Source organism: Ictidomys tridecemlineatus, chromosome 8 (genome assembly GCF_052094955.1).
Source record: "Ictidomys tridecemlineatus isolate mIctTri1 chromosome 8, mIctTri1.hap1, whole genome shotgun sequence".
NCBI classification, from domain to species: Eukaryota; Metazoa; Chordata; class Mammalia; order Rodentia; family Sciuridae; genus Ictidomys; species Ictidomys tridecemlineatus.
In genome coordinates this window covers 137,325,285-137,338,477 of record NC_135484.1, presented here as the reverse complement: position 1 = coordinate 137,338,477, position 13,193 = coordinate 137,325,285, and the positions used below count along the sequence as shown (strand labels likewise).

The 13,193-nt window shown below is 50.4% G+C and overlaps 1 long non-coding RNA gene across 1 annotated transcript in view; it reads left to right on the top strand.

Moving 5' to 3' along the window:
- The window catches only part of LOC144366329 (uncharacterized), a 36,580-nt gene that overhangs the window by 14,505 nt on the left and 8,882 nt on the right, over window positions 1-13,193 (top strand). Inside the window, exon 2 of the long non-coding RNA XR_013425358.1 lies at window positions 12,995-13,108. This is a non-coding gene — a long non-coding RNA (uncharacterized LOC144366329). The remainder of the gene's footprint in view (window positions 1-12,994; window positions 13,109-13,193) is intronic.

Below are 13,193 nucleotides of genomic sequence, written 5' to 3'. Positions count from 1 at the left end.
GTTATCCTTTCTCTTTGAGCTGAAGCATCCTTCTCCTCCTTCCCTTGGACATTGGCACTCCTGGTTTTGGGGCCTTTTGAATGGGACTTTCCCCATAGGCCACCCCAATTCTCAGGGCTTCAGACCCAGACTGAAGCACAGAACTGGCTTTCTTGGGTCTACAGCTTGCAGAGGGCAGATCATGGGGCTTCTTGGTCTCTATAATCATGTGAGTCAATTCTTGCAATAAATCTCACATAGATTATGCATAATGTCATCTATCTTACACTTACCATATATAGGAGATGTGTAACTAAGTCTATCTGTATCTACCTATATATCTGTCCTATTTTCTCTGTTCCCTGGGAGAGGGCAGCTGATACGGGCAGGTAGTTGCTGAGCGAGTCATACTGGGAACTCCGTGTAACTTGTTGATAACGCCAGTCGCGGTATGAGATCACCAACTCCTGCAGGCAGCACGGGGTAGCCATGCTCTGGAACAGACCCAGGGCAGTTGGTAGACATCTCAGCCCCCCCCCCTCCCGTTTGCTGGCTTTGTGGCCTTGGTGGATTACTGTGTCCCTAAGCTTCAGGTTTCTCATCTGCAAAACGGTCACAACAGTGCCTGCCTCATTGACCTGTTTAGGACTTCATGCACTGATACCCAAAGAGCACTCAGCACTCTGGTTGGCTGAGTATCTAATCTCAATAAATGGTTGCTGTTTAGCTAAAGGAAGGCTGTACGCCTGACTTTTGAATTTCCAAGTGGATAATTACATAAAACACTTTAGAAGTAAAAGGTTCAACAGAGATCATTACTGAATATACACTACATTATTTCAAATTTTCCCCATCATCGTCCATGTACACTAACATGCTTGAACACAGACACAGTAGTATACACACGGCAGCTTACATTTTCCCTTTTCATTCATTATTATTTGGCATACACAATATTCTTCTGTGTACATATGTTTTGGCATCATTTACATATATCATTTTTGTATTTCGCCCCTGAAGGCAACAAATACAGGATATCACAGCCACTGCAAAGAAAACTTTCCTATTATGTTAATATTTGTCATAAAAAAAACCCTGAGATCTTTAGGACCTACCAAAAAAACGGTTAAGCCAAACCTGTTAAAGGAGACTCTTAGTTCCCAAAGTCTCCTTTAGGACAGGGTTCCTCAGCCTCTGCACTACCGACTTTTGAGCCAGACAGCTCCTTGCTGTGGGAACGTCCGGGTCACTGCAGGATGCTTAGCAGCACCCCTGGCCTCTACCCGCTAGATGCCGAGAGCACCTACCCTACAGCCACGAGAACCCAAAGTGTCTCCAGACATTGTCAGTGTTCCCTGGCGTAAATCACCCTGGTCAAGGACCACGGTATTAGTATCTTGTATCATCATGGATCCAGGGCAGACTTTCCCACTAGAACATTCCCGGCTTATTTTGCATTATTCTAAGACTGTGACTTCCCCTAGAAGTTTTGCCACCATCAGAAGTCAAACCGCGTGATTGATGTGTAAAATAGGGCGTGATGTTTGGGAGATCCAACTCGAACTACTTCTAACTCAGAACACTTACAAGCAGGGTGGAAAAGGCAACGGAGTGTCATGGGAAACCCCTTTACCTTCCCAAGACTGAGCTCTTCGTCTGAAAATGGAAGTGGGAATCAAGGAACCTTTTCACTCCGAGTGCTGTGGTGATGGCCACTGCGTTAATTGATGGGCTCATTCCTTCATTCACTCAACATTTATTGAGACTGCAATATTTGGGGCACTGTGTTTGGCAGGGGAGATGCAGAGAAGCAGCACAGTGGCCAACATCAGGGGAGAGACACAGACACTGATCAAACACAGCAGTTCCATGCCTGGATGTGCAGATGAACACAATGGGGTCTATCCGTGCAACGGAATATTACCCGGCTTTAAACAGGAAGGAAATTCTGTCACATGCTACTTACTACACGGAGGACCTTGAAGACGTGGCATTACGTTCAGTGAAAGAAGTCAGTCATGAAAGGACAAGTTCTGTATGATCCCACTCGTGTGGGGGACCCCAGAACGGTCAAGTCTAGAGGTAGAAAGTAGATAATGGCTGTCAGGAGACGGGGCCAGGAGGAGGAAGGAGGAGTTATTCTTTATCCGTGTATGAGCTGAATCGTGACTCCCTCCCCACCAAAAGAAGATTATATGTTGAAGCCTTACCCCGGCCATTTTGACTATACTTGAAGACCAGGCCTTTGGAGAAGAACTCAGGTTAAAGATGACAAGGGTGAGCCCGAATTCAAGATGACTGTGTGTGTAAGAAGACACCAGAGTGCTCACCTCACCTCACACACACATCTCCTCCTCCACACAGAAGAAAGGTCATGTGAGGACCCGCTGAGGAGGTGACCAGCTCTGAACCACAAAGCCACGGAAACCAGCCAGGGCAGCACTGGACCCTGCACTTCAGCCCCCAGAGCTGTGAGGAGGGTCCCTGCTGTGGAAGCCGCCCCGTCGGTGATCTTCTGTCGTGGCCGCCCTGGCCCAGTGACACAGTGGGTTTAGAGCTGACACGTGGGAGAGGGAGACAGGTCTGGAGGTGGATGGCGGCGAGGGCTTCATGACAACGTGAATGTGCTCCGTGTCACTGAGCTGCACCCTTAAAAATGTCCAAAATGACCAATCTCACACTCACACACACACACACACACACACACACACACAGAGCAGTCCCTGTCACCAGTGGGTTATGCACAGGACATCACGAGCTCTAGGAAGAGGCCCAGCTTAGTGGGAATGTGATGTGACCACGGTGGAGGGGGGACAGACGTTGTGAGGCACGATGGAGAAGGACGCGTAGGCCTAACGATGAGCAAGAGCCAACAGCTGACGAAGGAGAGAAGGTGGTGTGTCTGTGTGTGTGTGCGCGCGCGTGCGCGCGCTGCAAACGAAGCCATTTGAAGTGGGCAGGGGTGGGGGGAGCCAGCAAAGGAGGTTAGGGAGAGAGCGGGGTGTCTGATGAAAGCCCCGCACACCACGGCGGGGAGCCTGGCCTTCACCCAGTGGGCAGCGGAGCCCTTGAAGGACGGTGGACAGGGACATGTCACGGCAGAGGTGTAGCGGGAGAGACCACATATGGGAGGGCCTCTGTGGGCTGTGAACCGTTGGAAGTGGAAAGTTTCGTGGGAGTATTATTGTCAACACGACAGTGACAGGTGACACGGGGCACCCTGTGTACATGGTTGCAGAGAGGCGGGTCCCGGAGATCCTAGAAGCCAATGCAGTAGCCTCCAATTGCTCCCCAGGAGACAGCCCATCCTAGAGGTGGAGCCAAGAACACAGGTCCATCGGTGTGGACGCAGGAGTGTGGGGTGAGTAGCCACCAGGGCACACCTGGAGTAGAACCCTGAATCCAGACCCACAAATTCTACCCGACAGATGTGCAGCCCTCCCGGCAGCTGGGAATGCTACGGGACTACAGGGCTGTTTCACTGTGGGGAGACCTCATGAGGATCGACGCAGGAAGACAGAGAACTGGGGGACTCCATTGAGGGAGTGGGAGAAAATGTGGCACCTGAGGGATGAAGGAAGAAGGGCATGGTTTTGGCTACTGGATCTTCTTTGCAGACAGCGATTCGACACTTTAAAGGACAGGAAATGGATGATGCACTGGTAAAAAGTGTTCAGAAATAGGCGGTTGAGCAGTTTGAGGTACCCCACTGTAGTGAAGACGTGTGGCTTCAATTCTGCATGTGATTCAAATTTTTATAAATTGAATCTTATCTCCTCTTTGATGGACATTAGGATCCCAGAGCTGCGGTCGATTGGTTTTTGATTGATTTGTGCCTTTGAGGGGATTATTAGAGCCTTCTCGGCATCACATGGGACACACTCATGTGTGCTCACACACACACACACACACACACACACACACACACACACACACAGCCCTCTGAGGCTGGCGGCATTTACAGGAAGCCCCTGGCAGGCCTTGTAGGTCATGAGCAGTCATTTCCAAGCAATTCTGTTTTGAAGGCCTAGGCTCTTCCCTTTGATCACGTGTGGAATATGTTAAGCTCAGAAATGAATTCATGTCATGAAGGCATTTCACAGTTTTTACCCCAAACTCCAAAGCAAAGGATTCCACAAGTATTTATTTGGCATCGATTGTGCTTAGCTCTATGTGGGGAGGTATTTTGTTTATTTTTACTCTACCCATCTATAAAAGAAAATATTTATGTTAACTTTACAATGAAATACAAAACAAGGTTTCCTGTTAGGAACGGTACCGTTTTCTCTCTGAATCCCTAGTGCCCAGCTCAAGGGCTTGAAACATGAAAGATCATCCACAAAGAAGTCTTTCAAAAAAGGAATGAAAAAAATACACAGTTTAGTGAAGGAGTCTGGATACTTGCATAAAGAAACAATTATAAATATATATATATATATGTGTGTGTGTGTGTGTGTATTTGTCTCTCAGTATCTATGGCAACTGGCTCCAAGACCCACAAGGATACCAAAACCTGTGGATGCTCAAGTCCCTTCTATAAAATGGTATAGGATTTACAGAGCACCTGTGTACATCCTTCTGTGTACATTAGACCATCTCTAGATTGCTTCTGATAGCTAATACAGCATCAACGGTATGTTCACTAGCTGTTACACTGTATTGCTTAGGGAATAATGATGACCAAAAAAATGCCTTATGTGTTCAGTACAAATGCAGTTTTATTTTCGGGATACTTTCAAGCCGTAGTTTTGTTGACTCCATGAATCAGAACCTGAGGGTGCTGAGGGATGACTGCTTATATAAAAGTTAGGAAGGGCGATATGTACCTGTAGCTCTGGTTACTCGGGGGGCTGGGGCAGGAGACTGGCTGGAACCCAGAAATTCAAAGCCCACCTGGGCAACACAGTGAGGCCTTATCTCAACAAAACAAAGCAAATAGACAAAACCCCAGGAAACCACATATATATATATAACGGATGCTAAAGGAATGATGAAAATGAACAGGGGGGTGAGCAGAAGGGGTGCTCCTAACATTATTGAGTCCTTACTTTGCACCCATCACTCAGATGTCTGCTTTCTCCCATGAACCTGAGACCATGGTTACAGAAGAAGAAGTCCAAGGGCAAAGAAGTTTGGGGTCTTGTCTAAGATCTTAACAGCTAGTCCGGAGAATTTTCTAGAACTGAGTCCAGACCAGCAGGTCTCCATTCTTTTCACCTGGTTTTGTTATGAGTTCATTGAAAGTTTCTGAATGGAAAGAGACGGCAGAGGCCGGCAGTCTAGGAAGAGTCAAGGAAAAACGAGAGACGTCAGTTGCACTTTGAGCCTGGACTTGGGACGGGACGTGGTGCACAGGAGAGGGCCGACCTGCAGGAAGAAGGGCTGGCCCACGGAGCGGCAGAGGACTGTCCTGGGAAAGAGGAACCAAGACCGTGGGTCTCCCAGGGCTCTGTCCCAAGCCATGGCCCTACCAGCACATAATGCATTCCTGGGTGGCCCCTGATGCCAGGCTAGAGGCTGGAATGTTATCTTGTAACAAGGCCCCATAAAGATTGAAGCCTGGGCTGGGGATGTGGCTCAAGCGGTAGCGCGCTCGCCTGGCATGCGTGCGACCCGGGTTCGATCCTCAGCACCACATACCAACAAAGATGTTGTGTCCGCCGAGAACTGAAAAATAAATATTAAAAAAATTCTCTCTCTCTCTCTCTCTCTCTCTCCTCTCTCACTCTCTCTTTAAAAAAAAAAAAAAAAAAAAAAAAAAAAAAAAAAAGATTGAAGCCTATGACGACAAAACCATTTGTTGTTGGTGGTGGGGGGAATGGAATATTCAAGAATAAAGAGAAAGGGCAGGGCTAAGCTGAGGTTCCCCGTTGCTGAGGAGGAAATCAGAAACACAGGCATGTTCCTTCCCTTCCCTCTCCTCCACCCCCAGATTGCCACCTAGCTGGCCTTGACACTCCTCCCCGGCAGGCTGCAGCTGACCTGGTGACCCCTGTGACTAAGGCAGAGGTTCAGAGCCGGCCCATCCCACGCCCACGCATTCCTGTCAGCAGAAGTGGCTTCCCAGTACACTTTCTCAGCAGGCAGCTGCTACTGGCTTGCGGCACTGGGTCCCTCCTCTGGCCCTGCACCCAGGGTGACTCAGCATTTTCAGAGTCTCAGGGAACACAATGCAAAATGACCCGACTTTGCCCTCTCTCGGCCTATAATTAGGGCAGGTCCCCAGAGGGTGCCCTGCCTCCACCCTCCCCCGCCAGGGGAGGCCTGAGGATAACAAGGACACAGGCCTGCAAACTCCCGTTGGCCAGGAGAGGCTGCCCTGTCCTTGAACTGTCCGGCCGCTGCTGCTACTTCTGCTGCTGCTGCTGCTGGCCTTTATCAGAGCTGGGATCTCATCCAGATGAAGCTCTGGTTTGGACATCAGCAAAAGGATTTGCTCTCCAGTAACCTCACTGCCCGTGACACTTTGGCTCGGCCCCGTGGGTTCCCAACAGACCTGGGGATGGACTCGGATGAACAGCACCTCGCCAGAGCTCAGAAAAGACAGGTGGGCGCTGGCGGAACACGCCTGGAAGAGTCAACGTAGGCACATATTGATGTGCTGACTTTTCGTCTTAAAAAAACCCATTACTTCATCTGTGAAATTCGCCTCTCTGATCTGGGGTAGCCAAACCCTGACAATTGAAAGCTGTGACCCCCAAGTGCTTCTCCACCCATCCCCCCCCCCCACTTCCTCCTCACTAACCCAGGCTCTTTCGTTCTGACATAACCATTCCTTTCATAGCTGGGTCCCTGGACCCTTTCAACCTTATCTGTCCCCCGTCCTGTCCCTCTGCGTTCACCCTGCCAACACCCCAGCCTGAATCAACTTCCCTCTGCTTGAGCTCCCCTACAGCAAGTGGTGTGGAAGGAAGCCACGAGCTGATGGTTTGTCCTTTCTGATTACACTCTGCCCCCTCTGCCAGAGTCCTTTATTCTGGCCCCTTTCTAACATCCTTGCCACTGGGGACAAAGTGATGCCACTGAGGCTCACCCTGTGGTCCGGGTCTGCAGGGGCCCTGGTAGCAGTGCTGAAACGCGCTGGTGTGGGCGGCAGACAGCTCACCATGGAGTGGGTCAAGGCGGAAACCAGCACAATACACACAGGTTAAATAAGAGGCGATCCATAAACTTGCAAAGAGAAAACTGACCTCTTTCATTCTGGGGAAAAAAAACAATTGCTATATTCTGTACACCGTGATCTTCAGGATGAACCAACAGGTGATCTCATCTTGAAGTCGAAAGCCAAGGGGGTGATGGGCTCTCCACCAACTGCACCTCCTTGAGTAAATGTGGGTGAGGTCTCAGACACCAACCATCTCTCTTTTTCTATTCAATAAGACAGTAATGTTTTATCATTGAAATAAAAAATATGCAACTTTTCTCCTCCCCCCCAAGCATCCAAGTGTGGACCTGCTGTAGGACTTTTCCGCTTCCGTAAATGCGAGAACCGGCTCCCATGATAAACCCTGCTCGTCTAGCTCCCTACCTACGTGTGTCCTATTGGTCCTGCTTCTCTGGAGACAGGTTCCTGTCCCACTGCCTGTCCTGGCTTCATAGGAAGTGTCCTGAGACCTGAGAGCCTGGGGCCCAGCCTCTGCCTTGACTGCACTCCCACGCCATCCATGGTTACCCCCAGTTCTTTGGCTCCTACCATCCTCCTGCTTCTGGAAGGGGTCGTGACCTTGGGCCAAACAGCGCTCCTCAGCTGTATTTCTGGAAGTGAGCTGGCAGCTGAAGGCTGTCTGCTGGCGACCCTGGCAGCAGCTGGGGCAGTAAATCCTTCAGCTGTGAAGAGGGACCTGGGAGGGGAATCCCGAGCTGGAGAGCGCTTGCGGGCAGGTCTTGGGTAAGTGCTGACATTTGCATCCTCCTCACGTTGGAGGGAGGTGTGGCAGTCCGGGAATGTGGCATTAATATTAACACGTGTTTGTATTTCCGTCCCATTCTTCTCCGTGGAGGGAGTGTGTTCATGGGAAAGGGACCCTTCGCTCATCTCAGGACTGCTGACTCCTCCTTTGGAGAGGATTTTCTGAGCTTTCCTGTCTGCCTTCACTTCCTCTTGGACTCCCCCTCCCTACCTGTGAAGCTTCCCCTTCAGACGGTCAGGGGAGAGGGAGAACAGGAAAGTGCAAACCAGGCCTCAGCCGACTGTCCCCGACTGTGACCCGAGGCTTGGCCAGGAGGGAACTGGCAGCTGCCATCTAGGTCAAGTTGATTTCCAACAGCCTTTCGCTCCTGTTTCCTTGGATAAAACCTCGCGTTGGCCCCGTGGATAGTCACAGTGTCATCTTAGGACCTCTCCTGGCATGGTGCTTACCAAGTCACAAAAACACTCTTGCAGCCCGTGACAGTACCTTTGCCACCTATCTCTCCACTCTGCCCGTCAGCGGTCCCAAAGGAGAATCCAGACAACACAAAACCCACTTGAGTGGACACGGCGTCTTCAAGGACTCTCCGTGGAACCCCTGCCCCAGGGCCGGCTCCTGCTCTGTTATGGTAACGTATGGATGAATAACAGCCTGGCCAATCTTCCAGAACTCTCCAGCGCTACAGAAGCTGGGAAGCCAGCCCAAGGAGGGCTCAGCCTCCCTAATATAACACTGCCCTGTGCCAGACCCACAGGGTGGGGGTGGGGGGCTGTGCCTCTGCGACATTTCAGTTCCAGAAATGTCCCGCCCTCTTTCCAGCCTCTATCTGTGCACATGCAAATGCCTGAAATTCCCATTGCTGGTGACTCATTCCTCCTGGCTCAGGCCTAAGAGTCCTTCTCTCACTTCATCTTTCTTTAAAATAAAGATCCCCCTGTGGGTGGGGGGGTGGTACTTGGAGTCAGAGAGTGTTGGAGTTCCACAGGATTCTAAAGCTCACCCAGTTCTGGGTGCAGAGAGACTGGGTCCTACCATCACCGAGGAGTCAGGGGTGTCCGAGGACCAACAGGGTTCTTGTTCCTGAACTCTGTGGGGGTAAAAGTCTCCCTTAACGGGAATGTAGTTTAAAACACCATAAGGATACAGTATGGCACAGAAATGCCAAACTTGGTTGAATTTGTAAAGTAGACCATGGCACGTGGGCCAGTTCTGGACCATTACCAATTCCTGAATTCACTCACAATGGCTGTCATGGGTCCTCTGTGCGAAAATGCAGGAAGGCACTGCTTTAAGGACAGAGCAAGTTACCCTAGGATCCCACCATCCCACGTGTTACGGTGGCATGATTCACAGTAGCGACAGTGTGGAAGCAACCCACGTGCTGTCCATCAGCAGATGAATGGGTAAACAAAGCCCGTTATACATACAACGCGATATTATCCAGCCCGACAGGGAAGGAGATTCTGACGCCTGGGACATCATGGATGAACCCTGAGGACATGGTGCTAAGTGATATAAGCCAGACCCAGAGGGACAAGTCGTGTATGATTCCAGTCACCTGAGGCACCTAGAGCAGCCAAATTCATAGGGGCAGAAAGTAGAATTGTGGTTGGCCAGGTCTGGGGAGCGGGGAGACCTTGGGGGATGGGGATGGGGATGGGGGACAGTTAGTGTTTAATGGGTCCAGAGCTTCAGTTTGGGAAGGCAGAAAGGTTCTGGAGGTGGTGGTGATGGCTGCATGACCTTGTCAATGTACTTAATGCCCCCGAAAGGTACAAAGATGCAAAATTTTAAGATGGCAAATTTTATGCTACGTGCATGATGCTGCAAGTCAACAGCGGGGTGCATGCTGGAACAGGAGTGGGTATCAAGGTCAGCTTGTCCTGTCCACCCTGTCCACTTCCAGGAGACGGAAAGTGAAGTCAGAGAGTTGCGGTCATTTCCTGAGGTGCAGAGCCAGCTAGTGCTGGAGCCCAGCCCAGGCTTCCTGACTTCCTCCTCAGTGCTCTTCCCCTCAAACCCCACTATTTGTCCTTGTTTTCCGTGTTGATAGGAGAGATGGAAGTGACAAGGACAATCAGTTGAGATATGTGGCAGTGTCACTGGTACCAACCTTACTTTCCATTCCCACTCCCACTGCCCTCGTCCAAGCCTTTAGCATCTGAGTTACTGCGACAGCCCCCGGCTGGTCTCTCTGACTCTGGGTGAATGAGTTCTGCACACGCTGCTGCTAGATGAGGCTAAGCCAGCCGGCCCCCTCCTCACAATTACCCGTGGTTTCCCATTTTCAAGAATAGGATGGCAAAAAGTTGGTAATTTCAGTGCAATTTAATCAACCGGCAATAAACGTGTGTCCTCTAGAGTTCAAGGTGCAAGAGGTTTAGGTGGGAAGGTAGATGGGAAAGGTCAAAGTGTGGCAGGGAGGGAGGCAGGAAGGGAAGGAGGACTGGGCAGCCTCCCAGCCGTCCGGAGCAAGCCTCTGCCAGACAGACGGGGAACCCTTAGGCCAAAGCTGTGCATAGGAGGGATTCCCCAGAGGGCAAGACTGGCCCCATTCTAGCACCGCAGCCATGATCCATCGTCTGCGGGGAACATTCAGGTGTAGATGCCACAATAGATCCAGAGGTGCAAGTACTGGAGGGTGTCAATCAGCTGCTGGAGAATTCCACAGAGGTTCTCTTACAGGGAGATTCCAGGGGGCCCTTCCACGGTAACCACGATATACTGTGTGGTTTTGCATTTATATACCAAGAAGCATTTGGAATCTGAGGTCGTACTTCAGCCAGAAAAGGGAGCCACAGTCAATCGTTGGAATTTCCCTGGCTTTGTGCAATGGGTCGGTGGATGGTGGGAGAGCTGTGGCACGTGGACTTCCTTCTCAAGTCCTGTCAGATACAGCCAAATCTCTCCGTCTGCCATTCAGAGTCGTCACCCATTACCTGGTCCCTCTGTCCACTGAATGTCATTAATCCCTCAAGGATCAAGCCGCCACCTCCTTAAAACCTCCCTTTCATCATCTGTCCTTCCTCTGAGTCCCTCAGCCCTCTGGGCCACTCCTACGGCTCTTGCCATTTTACACCTTGTATCTTCCACACACACCAGCTTTATCTCCTTCTGCAGGCAACTCCTGAGGGTTGGCAGGACGCCTCATTCATCCTTGCAGTGCGGTTTCCGTAATGGCACATTCTGTCACCACATCAATGGCATTGATGCATGGTCCAGTCGAATTAAATTAACTTTCTCCTATCAATGGACTCATCGGATGGGAGCGTCATGTTCAATGCCGCTGCCGGGCTGATGCACGGGCCTCCTCCATCTGGGAGTGCAGAAGGCTTTGTCAGGGGTGGTGCTACCTTGTGGTTAAGGGGCGACTCTGGGTGTTGACTGGGATTCTATGCACATAGGAGTCTCGTCTGCCCCTAAGAACCCCGTGGTCCCTCCCATCAGAACACACCTCCACAGAGGCCTTTGACAACTTACCGCCCTAGGGAGACCGGAACTTTATTTTTTTTTTAAAGCCTTGCAAACACATAAAATGCAGATATTCAACATTTCTTCAGGAATAAAGCAACCAAGGAGTGCCAAAATGGGGCAAGAGCTGTTCAGAGAAAGGAGCAGCCAGGCTCAGAATAAAATTCGCTGCTTCACAGTGTTGCCCTGGGGCTAGCTTTGGCCCCGCGATGGATCCCAGCCCATTGAGTTTGAAAGTAATGTTCTGCTAATTCCATTTCATCTTCTACAGATCACTTCCTCTTCTTCTGATTTCTTCCAGGACTCCACCTCTCCTGCTCTCTGGTCGACCCCAGTGGCAGTCATTGCCACAGAATCTTTCACTCTAAAATAGAAGTGCAGTAGACCCTCCTAATTGGGCAGAAATGGAGATAATGAGCTAGCTGGGTGCTTTTCCTTAAAAAAAAAAAAAGAGGGAGAGAGGAAGAGACAGAGAGAGAGAGAGAGAGAGAGAGAGAGAGAGAGAGAGAGAGAGAGAGAGAGAGAGATAAAAGGGAGCCAGAGTCACTTTTAGGAAGAAATAAATTATCTTTATGGAAGCAGAGGACAGGCTCTAGAAATCACCTCCAGAGTGGAAATTTGATGACTGCCTTTGTCCACACACACACACACACACACACACACACACACACATACACACACAGGGACTTTCAGGGAATTTGAGAGAGGGTAGTTGTTGTCTGAAGGAAAGATAAAGCTTTATGAATAGGAAAATAATTTTTAGTGATATATTTTAAATAAAAGTTGAGTGCTTTCAATACGTTTCGGAACCACGAGCATCAGCAATGCACTCCTGTAACGCCCCTGTCGTGTGCTTTTGCTTTCTAAGGATGCTGACGAGGATGCCCCTTTGTTGCCATGGCACCCCTCAGTGAGCCGGTGCACAAAAGGAGCTCAGAGCACATGCCTCCCACTGTCCCCAGGTTATAGGGCCCGGATGGTGGTCAGAGCAGCCTGGGACATGCCTGTGGGGCATCCGGGTCTCCTCTGTCCACTCTGAGTGCAATCAACAGACAGCAGCCACTGGATGGCCACCTCCCAATGACCATGTTCGTCCGTGGCCTGCGGAGGTGGTGTTAGGAAAGCCCCATTAGGTTCTGTAGAACCATGGAGCCTGCTGGAAAGCCAAAGCCAGGGCTCAAAATCCCCTGTTCCCTGTTCCAGACTATGCTGAGGGTCAGCGCAGCAATGGCACCAGATCCAAAGATGCCACCCCATCCTATTTGGTGGGTGGAATGCGTGACCTCCCCCCCCAACACCATGCTGTGCAGCTTCTGTCATCTGTGAGCTCCAGGGTGGTCCCTGGTGTCAGGCAATGGCCTGAGGACCCAACAGGAGAGTCAAGGGAAACCTAGACAAGAGAGAAAACCAAGTCACAGAGAAATAGAGAAGACAGCCACACAAAGGGACAGACACACAGAGAAACAGTGGGAGGGAGAGAGAGGGAAAGGAAGGAGAGGTGAAATAGAGAATGGGAAAAGAGAGCAGATTGGAAAAGGTTTTTTTTTTCTCTCTCTCTCTCTCTCTCTGTCTTTTTTTTTTTTCTGCTGACTGGAAAGTTCCTTTAAAATGATTCATTCTTTTTTCCTCTCCAGAGAGCAGCTGACATAATGAATCAATCCGCCCAGGCCCAGTTGCAACTGAGAAGACAAAGCCCAAACCCATGAGCCTTGGGCTGTCTGGCCCCAGGAGAGAGGCCTCCTGAGCAGGTGGGAAGAACATGCTGTCTTTGGCTCACTGGGCTCTGGGTGGCCCTAAGGGCTCCACACACACACACACACACACACACACACA